Raw genomic sequence first — 13088 nt, 5'->3', positions numbered from 1 at the left:
AGAAAACCATAACCTACAAAGGGAAGAATATTACAATGACTACAGATCTCTCTGCTGAAACCTTTCAAGCCAGAAGAGGGTGGGCATCGACTTTTACTCTCCTAAAATAAAATAACTTTCAACCCAGGATCCTTTATCCAACTAAACTGAGTTTCATTTATGATGAAGAAATTAAATACTTTAATGACATTCACATGTTGAAGAAATTTGCCATAACTAAACCAGCTCTTCAGAATATTCTCAGACCTATCCTCCATAATGACCAGCACAATCCTCTACCACAAAAGTAAACTCACTCAGAAACTTTTGATCAAACTCCAACTTTCACAGTGGTAAAAGGATTAAAAATGTCCACTGGACTTTCGAAAAACTCGATACCCAAAATTTTACCAGGTTTATCAATATTCTCCATTAATGTGAATGGCTTAAATTATCCTCTAAAGAGGCACAGGTTGGCTGACTGGATACAAAAACTCTGGCCAGATATCTGCTGCAGACAAGAATCTCATCTTACCTTAAAAGATAAATATAGGGACATTTGGCGCTTCCTGCCGTGCTCCAGGGCAGCATGTCTGAGGCTGGCGGGCCGGGCTGGGCCGGGCGGCTGCGGGGCAGGAGCCGGGGCAGGGGCCGGGCCTGGAGCGCTGCCCCCGCAGCCACCAGCGCTGCCACCCATGCCCCCCCAGGGCTTCCCCCTGCATGGCCGCAGCCGGGGGCTCAGGAGCCTGCGGTCTGGCGACGGCAGTGGCTGCGCCTGCCGAAGGACCGGGAGGCCGTGGCTCAGCCCGGATTGCCGTCAAGAAGGCGCAACTGCACTCCGCTCCATGGGCTAAGAAACTGGAGAAACTCAGAGTGTACTCCGCCTGCAAGGCTGAGGAGTCTTGTAAATGCAATGGCTGGAAAAACCACAACCCCTCTCCCACTCCCCCCAGAGATGATCTGCAGCAAATAATCGTCAGTCTAACAGAATCCTGTTGGAGCTGTAGCCATGCCCTAGCTGCTCATGTTTCCCACCTGGAGAATGTTTCAGAGGAAGGAATGAACAGACTGCTGGGGATAGTGTTAGATGTGGAATATCTCTTTATCTGTGTCCACAAGGAAGAAGATGCCGATACCGGGTGGCGCCTGTAGCTCAGTGAGTAGGGCGCCAGCCCCATATGCCAAGGGTGGCAGGTTCAAACCCAGCCCCGGCCAAACTGCAACCAAAAAACAGCCGGGCGTTGTGGCGGGCACCTGTAGTCCCAGCTGCTCGGGAGGCTGAGGCAAGAGAATCGCGTAAGCCCAGGAGTTAGAGGTTGCTGTGAGCCGTGTGACGCCACGGCACTCTACCCGAGGGCAGTACAGTGAGACTCTGTTTCTACAAAAAAATAAAAATAAAAAAAGAAGATGCCGATACCAAACAAGTTTATTTCTACCTATTCAAGCTCTTGAGAAAGTCTATTTTACAAAGAGGAAAGCCTGTGGTTGAAGGCTCTTTGGAGAAGAAACCTCCATTTGAAAAACCTAGTATTGAACAGGGTGTGAATAACTTTGTACAGTACAAATTTAGTCACCTGCCATCAAAAGAAAGGCAGACAATAGTCCAGTTGGCAAAAATGTTCCTAAACCGCATCAACTATTGGCATCTGGAAGCACCGTCTCAGTGAAGACGGCGATCTCCCAATGATGACATTTCTGGATACAAAGAGAACTACACAAGGTGGCTGTGTTATTGCAACGTGCCCCAGTTCTGTGACGGTCTACCTCGGTACGAAACCACACAGGTGTTTGGGAGAACACTGCTTCACTTGGTCTTCACCGTTATGAGGAGACAACTCCTGGAACAAGCAAGACAGGAAAAGGACAAACTGCCTCTTGAGAAACGAACTCTCATCCTCACCCATTTCCCAAAGTTTTTGTCCATGTTAGAAGAAGAAGTTTATAGTCAAAACTCTCCCATCTGGGATCAGGATTTTCTCTCAGCTTCTTCCAGAACCAGACAGCTAGGAATCCAAACAGTTATTAATCCCTCTCCTGTGGCTGGGACAGTTTCATACAATTCCAACTCATCTTCCCTTGAGCAGACTAATGGAGGTAGCAGCAGCCCTGCCTGCAAAGCCTCTTCTGGACTTGAGGCAAACCCAGGAGAAAAGAGAAAAATGAATGATTCTCATGTTTTAGAGGAGGCCAAGAAACCCCTTTTATGTTTTCTGTGCTGTAACCTCAAATGAGCAAGTCAATTGAGGTCATAGAACATTCTTATTTTATGGAATAGATTTTAAACTATACTACTATTAATGTAAATTTTCTATGGCATGTCTATTAGCTAACTATTCCATGATAGATGATCAGGGGGTTTCCTCAAAACTGGTATGTGAGGAAATTGCACATAGTACAAGATTTGGGGGAATCCAGAAAAGTTTCAGACCATGAATGTTTCCATTTTTTTCTAATGGAATGTGAGAGTTTATTTTTATTTTATTCTGAAGGACTTAAGGAAGAGATGCATAATAATAAGCCCATAAAAGGTGAAATATGTGACGCTTGAAGTCTCAGTGTAGACTTTATATATATATATATATTTTTAAAACACTCATTCTAGACGAGGTGCTCTGAGCCATTCTGAAAAATGCAGTTCCAGAAAAGCAACTGCTTTAATTCCTAAGGAAGAAATTCTAAATAATGCAAACTTTTTTTATAAACATCTGGGCTTTTGATAATACTGTCTACCTACAACAAACTTGTTAGTGCATAACCACTATTTTAATAATTATTTTCTCTACACAAATGTGTAATATCATATTTGACTTTGCTTATGCAGGCTATAAGTTCCAGAAGGTAATTTCCCAGGCCACAAAGGCATAAACTTGAAAACACTTGATATTGAATTAACATGCTTTAACAGTAAATGAATAGTCTATGTATCAATCTGATGAATCCTTTTCTAATAAATAAGGATTGTTTTTCTTTTCTGTGATACAACCATTGGTAATGTATATATGAACATTTTTCCTTTTGCATCTCCAAATTAAATTGTCTGAGGTGAATTAAAATTGCTGTCAGTATTTTAACACCTACATTAGTATATTGGTCCAGGGTCATATCCCACTAAAATCCATCATGTAGCCTTATTAACTTATCTTGGGATTCTAGCTCCATGCTTGGATTTATTTCCTAATAACACTACAGAAAATAAGTGGGACATCTCAACTCTGGGAAAACCAATTAATAAACAACCACATAAATGAAGGCCATCTTGATGGTCTTGACACTAATTTTTATGATGCAAATTTATAGACTGATTTTTGTAAAGGACAAGGTTTTAAAATTATATTTAACTTGACATTTTCTATTAGCATAAAGAAATCGAAATGATCATGAATAGTCATTAAAAACAGTTGCCAGAGATAATCTGCATTAAGGAAAAAAAATCCTGCAAATGGCTAAGTTGGAAGTGTTTTTGATACACAAGAGATATTCAGAATGCTCACAGTGAAAAATGCCTCAACTTTTTTAAGTATAAGAAACTACCTTGAGTGGTATCTAGATTTCTAATGAAGAATGATGATACACTTTGGATAAAGTTTATTGAACTGGTTTTAAACAGTACTTTGTACCCGATCCGCCGAAGCATCTGTCCTGCTTGGTATTCTGTGAAAGTTTGTTATTTTCTGATTAGACATTCTTATAGAGTGTTGTCTTCAAAATCAGATTGTCTCTTCTATATTGAAAGCATTTTTATGTTTTCTAATTTAAAAAATAATATTTTCTTATAGATACTGTGCAATAAAGCTGAAGTAGAATGTGTGGTTTTTACAAATGCTTTAACAGCTGAGAAAATTTTACATTTGTAAATTTAATATATTGTACTGGTACAAAATAGTTTTAAATTATATTTTAAAAAGCTAAAAAAAATAAATATAGACTCAGCATGAAGAGATGGTTGTCTATATTTCAGGCAAATGGAAATCAGAAAAAAGCAGGTGTTGCAATTCTATTTGCAGATACAATAGGCTTTAATCCAACAAAAGTAAGAAGTATAAGAATAGTCACTACATATTTGATAAGGGTAATACTCAATATAATGAGATTTTAATTGTTAATATTTATGCACCCAACCAGAATGTGCCTGAATTTATAAGAGAAACTCTAACACACATGAGCAACTTGATTTCCTGCAGCTCCCTAATAGTTGAAGATTTTAACACTCCTTTGGCAGTGTTGGATAGATCCTCCAATAAGAAGCTGAGCTAAGAAATTTTAGATTTAAACTTACCCATCCAACATTTGGATTAAACAGACAGCTACAGAACATTTCATTCCAACAAAACTGAATACACATACTTCTCATCAGCCCATGGAACATACTCCAAAATCAATCACATCTTAGGACACAAGTCTAATCTCAGTAAAATTAAAGTATAGAAATTATTCCTTGCATCTTCTCAGACCACCATGGAATAAAAGTTGAACTCTGTAACAACAGAAATCTGCATACTCATACAAAAACATAGAAGTTAAATAACCTGAATAATAGCTGGGTCATAGAGGAGATTAAGAAGGAAATTACCAAATTTTTGGAACAAAACAACAATGAAGACATGAATTATCAGAACCTCTGGGATACTGCAAAGGCAGTCCTAAGAGGGGAAATTTATAGCCCTGCAAGCCTTCCTCAAGAGAACTGGAAGAGGGGAAGTTAACGACTTAATGTGACATCTCAAGCACCTGGAAAAGGAAGAATATACCAACCCCAAACCCAGCAGAAGAAAAGAAATAACCAAAATTAAAGCAGAATTAAATGAAATTGTAAACAAAGGGATCATACAAGAGATTAATAACTCAAAAAGTTGGTATTTTCAAAAGGTCAATGAAATAGGGAAACTTTTGGCTAACCTAACCAGTAAAAAAAAAGAGTAAAATCTCTAATTTCATCAATCAGAAATGACAAAGACGAAATGACAACAGACTCCTCAGAAATTCAAAAAATCCTTAATGAATATTACAAGAAACTTTATTCTCAGAAATATGAAAATCTGAAGGAAATTGACCAATACTTGGAAGCACGTCACCTTCCAAGACTTAGCCAGAATCAAGTGAAAATGTTGAACAGGCCTATATCAAGTTCTGAAATAGCATCAACTATACAAAATCTCCCTAAATAGAAAAGTCCGGGACCAGATGGCTTCACATCAGAATTCTACCAAACCTTTAAAGAAGAACTGGTACCTATATTACTCAACCTGTTCCAAAACATAGAAAAAGAAGAAATACTACCCAACACATTCTATGAAGTAAACATCACCCTGATCCCTAAACCAGGAAAAGACCCAACAAGAAAAGAAAATTATAGACAAATATCACTAATGAATATTGATGCAAACATGTTCAACAATCTCCTAACAAACAGAATCCAGCAACACATCAAATTGCACACCATGACCAAGTGGGTTTTATCCCAGGCTATTAAGGCTGGTACAATATAAGTAAATCTGTAAATATAATTCAGCACATAAACAAATTAAGAAACAAAAGACCATATGATTCTCTCAATTGATGCAGAAAAAGTTTTTGATAATTTCCAGCATCCCTTCATGATCAGAACACTTCAGAAAATTGGTATAGAAGGGACATTTCTTAAACTAATAGAGGCCATCTACAGCAAACCCACAGCCAATATCATATTGAATGGAGTTAAATTGAAATCATTTCCACTCAGATCAGGATCCAGGCAAGGTTGCCCATTGTCTCCACTGCTCTTTAACATTGTAATGGAAGTTTCAGCCATTGCAATTAGGGAAGAAAAGGCGATCAAGGGTATCCATATAGGGTCAAAAGAGATCAAACTTTCACTCTTTGCAGATGATATGATTGTATATCAGGAAAACACCATGGATTCTACTACAAAAGTCTTAGAAGTGATCAAGGAATACTGAAGCATCTCAGGTTACAAAATCAACATTCATAAATCGGTAGCTTTTATATATACCAACAATAGTCAAGCTGAATAAACAGTCAAGGACTCTATTCCATTCTCAATAGTGCCAAAGAAGATGAAATACTTGGGAAATTATCTAACAAAGGACGTGAAAGATCTCTGTAAAGAGAACTATGAAACTCCAAGAAAAGAAATAGATGAAAATGTTAACAAAAGGAAAAACATACCATGCTCATGGCTGGGAGGAATCAACATTGTTAAAACGTTCACACTACCCAAAGCAATAAACAACTTTAATGCAATCTCTATTAAAGCTCCACTGTCAGACTTTAAAGATCTCAAATCAAAACTACCTTGAGATATCATCTAACTCCAGTAAGATTAGCCCATATCACAAAATCCCAAGACCAGAGATACTGGCGTGGATGTGGAGAAAAGGGAACACTTCTACACTGCTGGTGGGAATGCAAATTAATGCATTCCTTTTGGAAAGATGTTTGGAGAACACTTAGAGATCTAAAAATAGATCTGCCATTCAATCTTATAATTTCTCTACTAGGTATATACCCAGAAGACCAAAAATTACATTATAACAATGATATTTGTACCAAAATACTTCATTTTATATGGAATCAGAAAAGACCTTGAATAGCCAAGACAATACTCAGAAATGAAAACAAAGGAGGAGGAATCATGCTACCAGACCTCAGACTATACTACAGAAATCGATAGTCATCAAAACAGCATGGTACTGACACAAAACCAGAGGTAGATGTATGGAACAGAATAGAGAACCAAGAGATGAACCCAGCTACTGACCGTTATTTGATCTTTGACAAGCCAATTAAAAACATTCAGTGGAGATAAGATTCCCTATTTAACAGTTGGTTCTGGGTGAACTGGCTGGCGACCTGTAGAAAACTAAAATTGGACCCACACCTTTCACCATTAACTAAGATAGACTCTCACTGGATTAAAGATTTAAACTTAAGACATGAAACTATAAAAACACTAGAAGAAAGTGCAGGGGAAACTCTTGAAGAAATCAGCCTGGTTGAATATTTTATGAGGAGGAACCCCCCAGGCAATTGAAGCAGCTTCAAAAATACACTACTGGGACCTGATCAAACTAAAAAGCTTCTGCACAGCCAAGAACACAGTAAGTAAAGCAAGCAAACAGCCCTCAGAATGGGAGAAGATATTTACAGGTTATGTCTCCAACAAAAGGTTTAGTAACCAGAATCCACAGAGAACTCAAACATATAAGCAAGAAAAGAACAAGTGATCCCATCGCAGGCTGGGCAAGGGACTTGAAGAGAAACTTCTCTGAAGAAGACAGGAGCACGGCCTACAGACATATGAAAAAATGCTCATCATCTTTAATCATCAGAGAAATGCAAATCAAAACTACCTTGAGATATCATCTAACTCCAGTAAGATTAGCCCATATCACAAAATCCCAAGACCAGAGATATTGGCATGGATGTGGAGAAAAGGGAACACTTCTACACTGCTGGTGGGAATGCAAATTAATGCATTCCTTTTGGAAAGATGTTTGGAGAACACTTAGAGATCTAAAAATAGATCTGCCATTCAATCTTATAATTTCTCTACTAGGTATATACCCAGAAGACCAAAAATTACATTATAACAATGATATTTGTACCAAAATGTTTATTGCAGCCCAATTCATAATTGCTAAGTCATGGAAAAAGCCCAAGTGCCCATTGATCCACGAATGGATTAATAAATTGTGGTATATGTACACCATGAAATATTATGCAGCCTTAAAGAAAGATGGAGACTTTACCTCTTTCATGTTTACATGGATGGAGCTGGAACATATTCTTCTTAGTAAAGTATCTCACAAATGGAAGAAAAAGTATCCCATGTACTCAGCCCTACTATGAAACTAATTTATAGCTTTCATATGAAAGCTATAACCCAGTTATAACCTAAGAATATGGGGAAGAGGGAGTTGGAGGGGAGGGGATGGGGGAGGATGGGCGGAGGGAGGGTAATGGTGGGACCACACCTATGGTGCATCTTACAATGGTACATGTGAAACTTTGTTTCAACATAATAACTAAGAAAATGCCAGGAAGGCTATGTTAACCAGTGTGATAAAAATATGTCAAATGATATATAAAACCAGTGTATGGTTCCCGTGATTGCATTAATGTACACAGCTATGATTTAATAATAAATAAATAAATAAATAAAAATAAAAGGCTTCTGCACTGCCAAGAACAAGTAAAGCAAGTAGACATCCCTAGGAATGGTTGTTTGTTTGTTTGTTTGTTTTATTAAATCATAGCTGTGTACTTTAATGCAATTATAGGGCACCATACACTGCTTTTATATACAATTTTGCAGGTTATATTTCCAACAAAGGTTTGATAACCAGAATCCACAGGAAATTCAAACTTATTCAGAAAAGAACAATTGCTCCCATTTCATTTTGGGCAAGAGACATGAACAGAAGCTTCTCTGAAAAAGACAGGCACACAGTCTACAGACACATGAAAAAATGCTCATCATCTTTAATCATTAGAGAAATGCAAACAAAAACCACTTTGAGATATCATCTAACTCCAGTAAGAATAGCCCACATCACAAAATCCCAAAACTACAGATGTTGGTGTGGATGTGGAGAAAAGGGAACACTTCTGCACTGCTGGTGGGAAGGCAAGCTAGTACGTTCCTTTTGGAAAGAAATTTGGAGAACATTCAGGGATCTAAATGTAGACCTGCCGTTTGATCCTGCAATTCCTCTACTAGGTGTATATCCAAAAGACCAAAAATCACTTGGCAACAAAAATATTTGCACCAGTTCGTTCATTGCAGCTTAATTCATAATTGCCAAGTAATGAAAGAAGCCCAAGCACCCATCAACCCATGAATGGATTAATAAATTATGGTATATGCATACCATGGAATACTATGCAGCATTAAAAAAAAAAGATGGAGACTTTACCTCTTTTATGTTTACATGGATGGAGCTGGAAAAACTATCTTAGTAAAGTATCTCAGGAATGGAAAAAAATACTCGATGTAATCATTACTACTATAAAACCAATTTATAATCACTCACACTTTTTCTTTTTTTTTTTTGTAGAGACAGAGTTTCACTTTATTGCCCTCGGTAGAGTGCCGTGGTGTCACACGACTCACAGCAACCTCCAACTCCTGGGCTTAGGCGATTCTCCTGCCTCAACCTCCCGAGTAGCTGGGACTACAGGCGCCCGCCACAACGCCCGGCTATTTTTTTGTTGCAGTTTGGCAGGGGCTGGGTTTGAGATCGCCACCCTCGGCATATGGGGCCGGCACCCTACTCGCCCTAATCACTCACACTTTTATATGAAAGATGAATCACATCTATAGCCCAGGATGAAGGAGGGAAGGGGAAGGGGATGCGGGGGGTTGGTTCAACAGAGGGAGGGTTAATGGTGGGACCACACCTATGGAGCATATTGCAAGCATACAAGTCAAATCTATCAAATATAGAACACAAAAGCCTTAACACTGTGATTAAGTAAATGAGGTGAAAGCTATGTTAATTAGTAGGACATAAGCACTCCAATTTGTAAAATAATCAACACATTGAATCCCACAAAGGCATAAATTTATTCATGATCTATGTATATGTGTCTTAATTTTTAAATATATTAATTTTTAATTATTATTAAAAATAATAATTAATGATAATAATAATTAAGATAATGCAATAATAATTAAGATTAGATAAAAAGAGTTTAAATTAGGTAGAAATTGATCTCAACTTACAAAAAGCAAAACTTATTTTCAGGACTGAAATCGCTCACTGTCAGGATCCCTTGGTGGATGCCACTTATCAGGGTCCAGGACTGGTTGGTCTCCGGCCCTGGCTTATCTAGCTGTGTTCCAGACACAGACCGCTATACTGTTATCTCGCTCAGGAACAATTGCTCTTAGGTACCTGAGGGCTATTTACTTTAGCTGACAGGAGAGAAAGAGAGAGATAGTCATTGAAAGAGTAAAGCAGTCTTATTAAAAAGATAGATCTTAGTCTTTAGCAGAGCTTAGTGATCTTCAGCAGAGAGATGCCATGGTGGCATTCTGCAGGCAGAAGTGACAGAGTCAGAATAAGCAGGTCCGTAATAGAATGTGCACACTCCTGACTGCCTTCTCCTCCAGCCTAATATAAGGCTGATGTCATGCCTCTCAATACCACAGGTGTAGAGAATGCCAATTCACCAATGGTCTCATCTCATGAGCTCTCTCATGCTTGTTAGGAGAGCTAAATCCCTCTCCATGCCCTTTTCAACAAGGTGTTCCATTATTGAGCTATACAGGTATTTCTTATAACTCTCACTCCTCCTAGCCACATGCTATACAGGCTGCTACAGCTCACTTATACACTTCTTGCCAATGAAAAAAAAAAAAATGTAGTCACCTGCCTGTCAGGGTGCTGCCCCGGGAGCAGGGTCCACTAAGACCTGTGGAAACTGGCAGCAGCCAGCTGAAGAAATATAGTCTTAGATACAAAGATAAAGAAAGAGACATGAGATGGGCAGTGCCTGTGGCTCAAAGACATAGGGCGCCAGCCCCATATGCTGGAGGTGGTGGGTTCAAACCTAGCCCCGGCCAAAAACTGCAAAAAAAAAAAAAATGAAAGAGACATGAGACGCAGAGTAGAATTAAAAGTGGAAGCTCAGGGGTCCATTGCCCATTTGTGGAATTCTGGCAATGGCACTGAGTATTTGCTCCACTCTGCTTTTATTGAAGTCTATTTGCCGAGAGGCTAAGATGAGGGAGGGAACAAAGATGCCAGCAGTTTCTCTGATTGAGCATATCAGCTCCTATTGTTATTATTATTAACCTTAAGGGTAGCCTTGAGAATTCTGAAATCTGAGCCTTAATTCAGGACAGCCTCCCACTTCAGATTACACACATAGATTTCTAGGGAGATGTTAAACTCCACTAGTTCCCTGTAGAGTAAAACGCCACTGAAGTTAATCTCCTCTGAGGAATTGGCGGGAGGAAGGATTTTCCCATCACCACCACAAAGGATCTTCCTCTGCGATAAGGGATATAAGTTCTTCTGCCCATATCTCAGGGCAGAGACCAAGGGAGTAGCTTGAGCTAGGAAGTGACCCCGTTAATGTATCTTTCTAGGTCTTTGTCATAGCCTCTTCTATGACCATTTTTTCCTCAGAGTGCTCACAGACCCAGCTGTATCCAACAGGCTAGAATTTCAGAAAAGGCAAGAAGCTTGCTAGCAATGGCTAGCTTAAATATAAACTAGCTGACTTTTCTTTGTTCTGATTCACTCAGCTTACTTTTTAATTTTCCTCTTTTTCTGGGGGTGCTTTCCCTTGTCAAGAATTGGGTCTTTGTTCCCTATTCTCCCAGCACCTGCTCTTCCCATTCACCAGTGACTAGAGGCATGAGAGATGTAACATTATGAGATTGACTTCTCACTTTCAGGTCTGAAACTGGGAAATGGCTAAAATAAAAGAAATTTGGAGGACTTCTGAACTTTTTAGCATAATTAGTGAATAACACTACAAGTTATTCATTCCTGACTGCATTTTTTAAATGTCCTTATTGCATAACACTCAGATTTTATTCCTACTGTACAGTCTTCTCACGCCAAAGTCACTGCCTGCCAAAAGCTTGTATTCAAATATCATGGACAAGAATGTCCTGTGCCAAGTAGATACCTAATTAAAGTACGTAATAATAGCTGCTATTTATACAAGTTCCAAGTTCTCAAATCTTTGCATTGCCAGAAAAATGTCAAAATGCTCAAAATGTCCAACACAGGACCTTACCCAGCTACTTGGGAGGCTCAGTCAAGAGGATCACTTGAGCCAAGAGTATGAGGTTGCTATGAGCTATGACACCACGGCACTCTACCAAGAGCAACAAAGTGAGACTCTGTCTTAAAAATACATTAATAAAATAAAATACATAATTTGTATATTATTTTAATTTATGCAAATCTATTTAATTTATATAAATCTCCGGCAATTGCTTACTTTTTCACTCAATTCTGTTTTCATATCTATACATATTACTGAGACCCAATCAATTATTAATTGTTTAATGTTTAGTTTAGCCTCTGAAATATGGAACAAATAAATAAAGTGACCTCATTTTACTATATTCTCTCCACTGAGGAAGATGACTTACAGAGTAATTGCTGTATTTCTCTGTGGGCCACTGGGTGAACCCTTAATCTTTCCAAGTCTTGGTTTTTCCACCTCTATCACCAGAGGGTTACACCAGATCAGAGAGCTTTGCTGGGTAGTGCACATCCAATGATCTGAGAAACTTTTTTAAAATAATGTGCCCAACCCAACAGCAAGATCTAAAGCAATAAAACCCTAGTATAAATAAACATTGGGGAAACCACCCACATGATTCTGATGTGCATCTCTACTAAAAACTCCTGTATAAGATGGATCTCCAAAGTCCCTTCCCTACAACATATCAGGATTCTGTGATTATCTGGAAAATCTCTTAGCAAAAGTCCTGCAGCCAACCAAAGGCTGGAATGAGGCAATAAAAATGATACCTATCTCCCAGCTTTCTATTTTCTAAATATGAAATGTATTTTAAAAGCATTTATGCTGTTTTATTGCTCCCTTCTATGAGTATATTCTAAGGACTAACTGCTCCTATTTAACACACCCATCCACAGCTCCTTGGGGCTCAATCCTTCCTTAGCTTGGATCATGACCTCTGGTTCTTGTAGTTGATGCAAGTTAAAAGAGACTGGGAACATCTTTCATTTCTATTCCCATCAGAAATTTGTGTAGCTTAATAGGGTCCCCTCTGAGTCTCTGCTTTTGCAAGGAATATAGAACTGGTTTCTATCATCTGGTTTAAAAAGGAAATGTCTGCACCATTCTACATGTCCAGAGCTGCTCTTGTCTCACCCTCTGTGTCCTAATCACAATTATCAGAACTCACCTTCACAGACATTTTTTTTTTTTGAGACAGAGTCTTGCTTTGTCATAATAGCCCAATCATAGTTCACTGCAGGCTGGAACTCCTGGACTCAAGGGATCCTCTTGCCTCCAACCAACACATCCAGTTACTTTTTTTATTTTTGGTATAGATGGGGTCTTGCTGCATTATTTAGGCTTGTCTTGAACTCCTGGCCTCAAGCAATCCTTCCCCC

The 13088-nt window shown here is 38.7% G+C and overlaps 1 pseudogene; it reads left to right on the top strand.

Moving 5' to 3' along the window:
• Window positions 1-539: 539 nt before the first annotated feature.
• LOC128568556 (histone acetyltransferase KAT2B-like) lies at window positions 540-2210 on the top strand (annotated as a pseudogene).
• The last annotated feature ends 10878 nt before the right edge of the window (window positions 2211-13088 follow it).

Source organism: Nycticebus coucang, chromosome 17, assembly GCF_027406575.1.
Source record: "Nycticebus coucang isolate mNycCou1 chromosome 17, mNycCou1.pri, whole genome shotgun sequence".
NCBI classification, from domain to species: Eukaryota; Metazoa; Chordata; class Mammalia; order Primates; family Lorisidae; genus Nycticebus; species Nycticebus coucang.
This window is presented reverse-complemented; position numbering and strand designations above follow the sequence as displayed.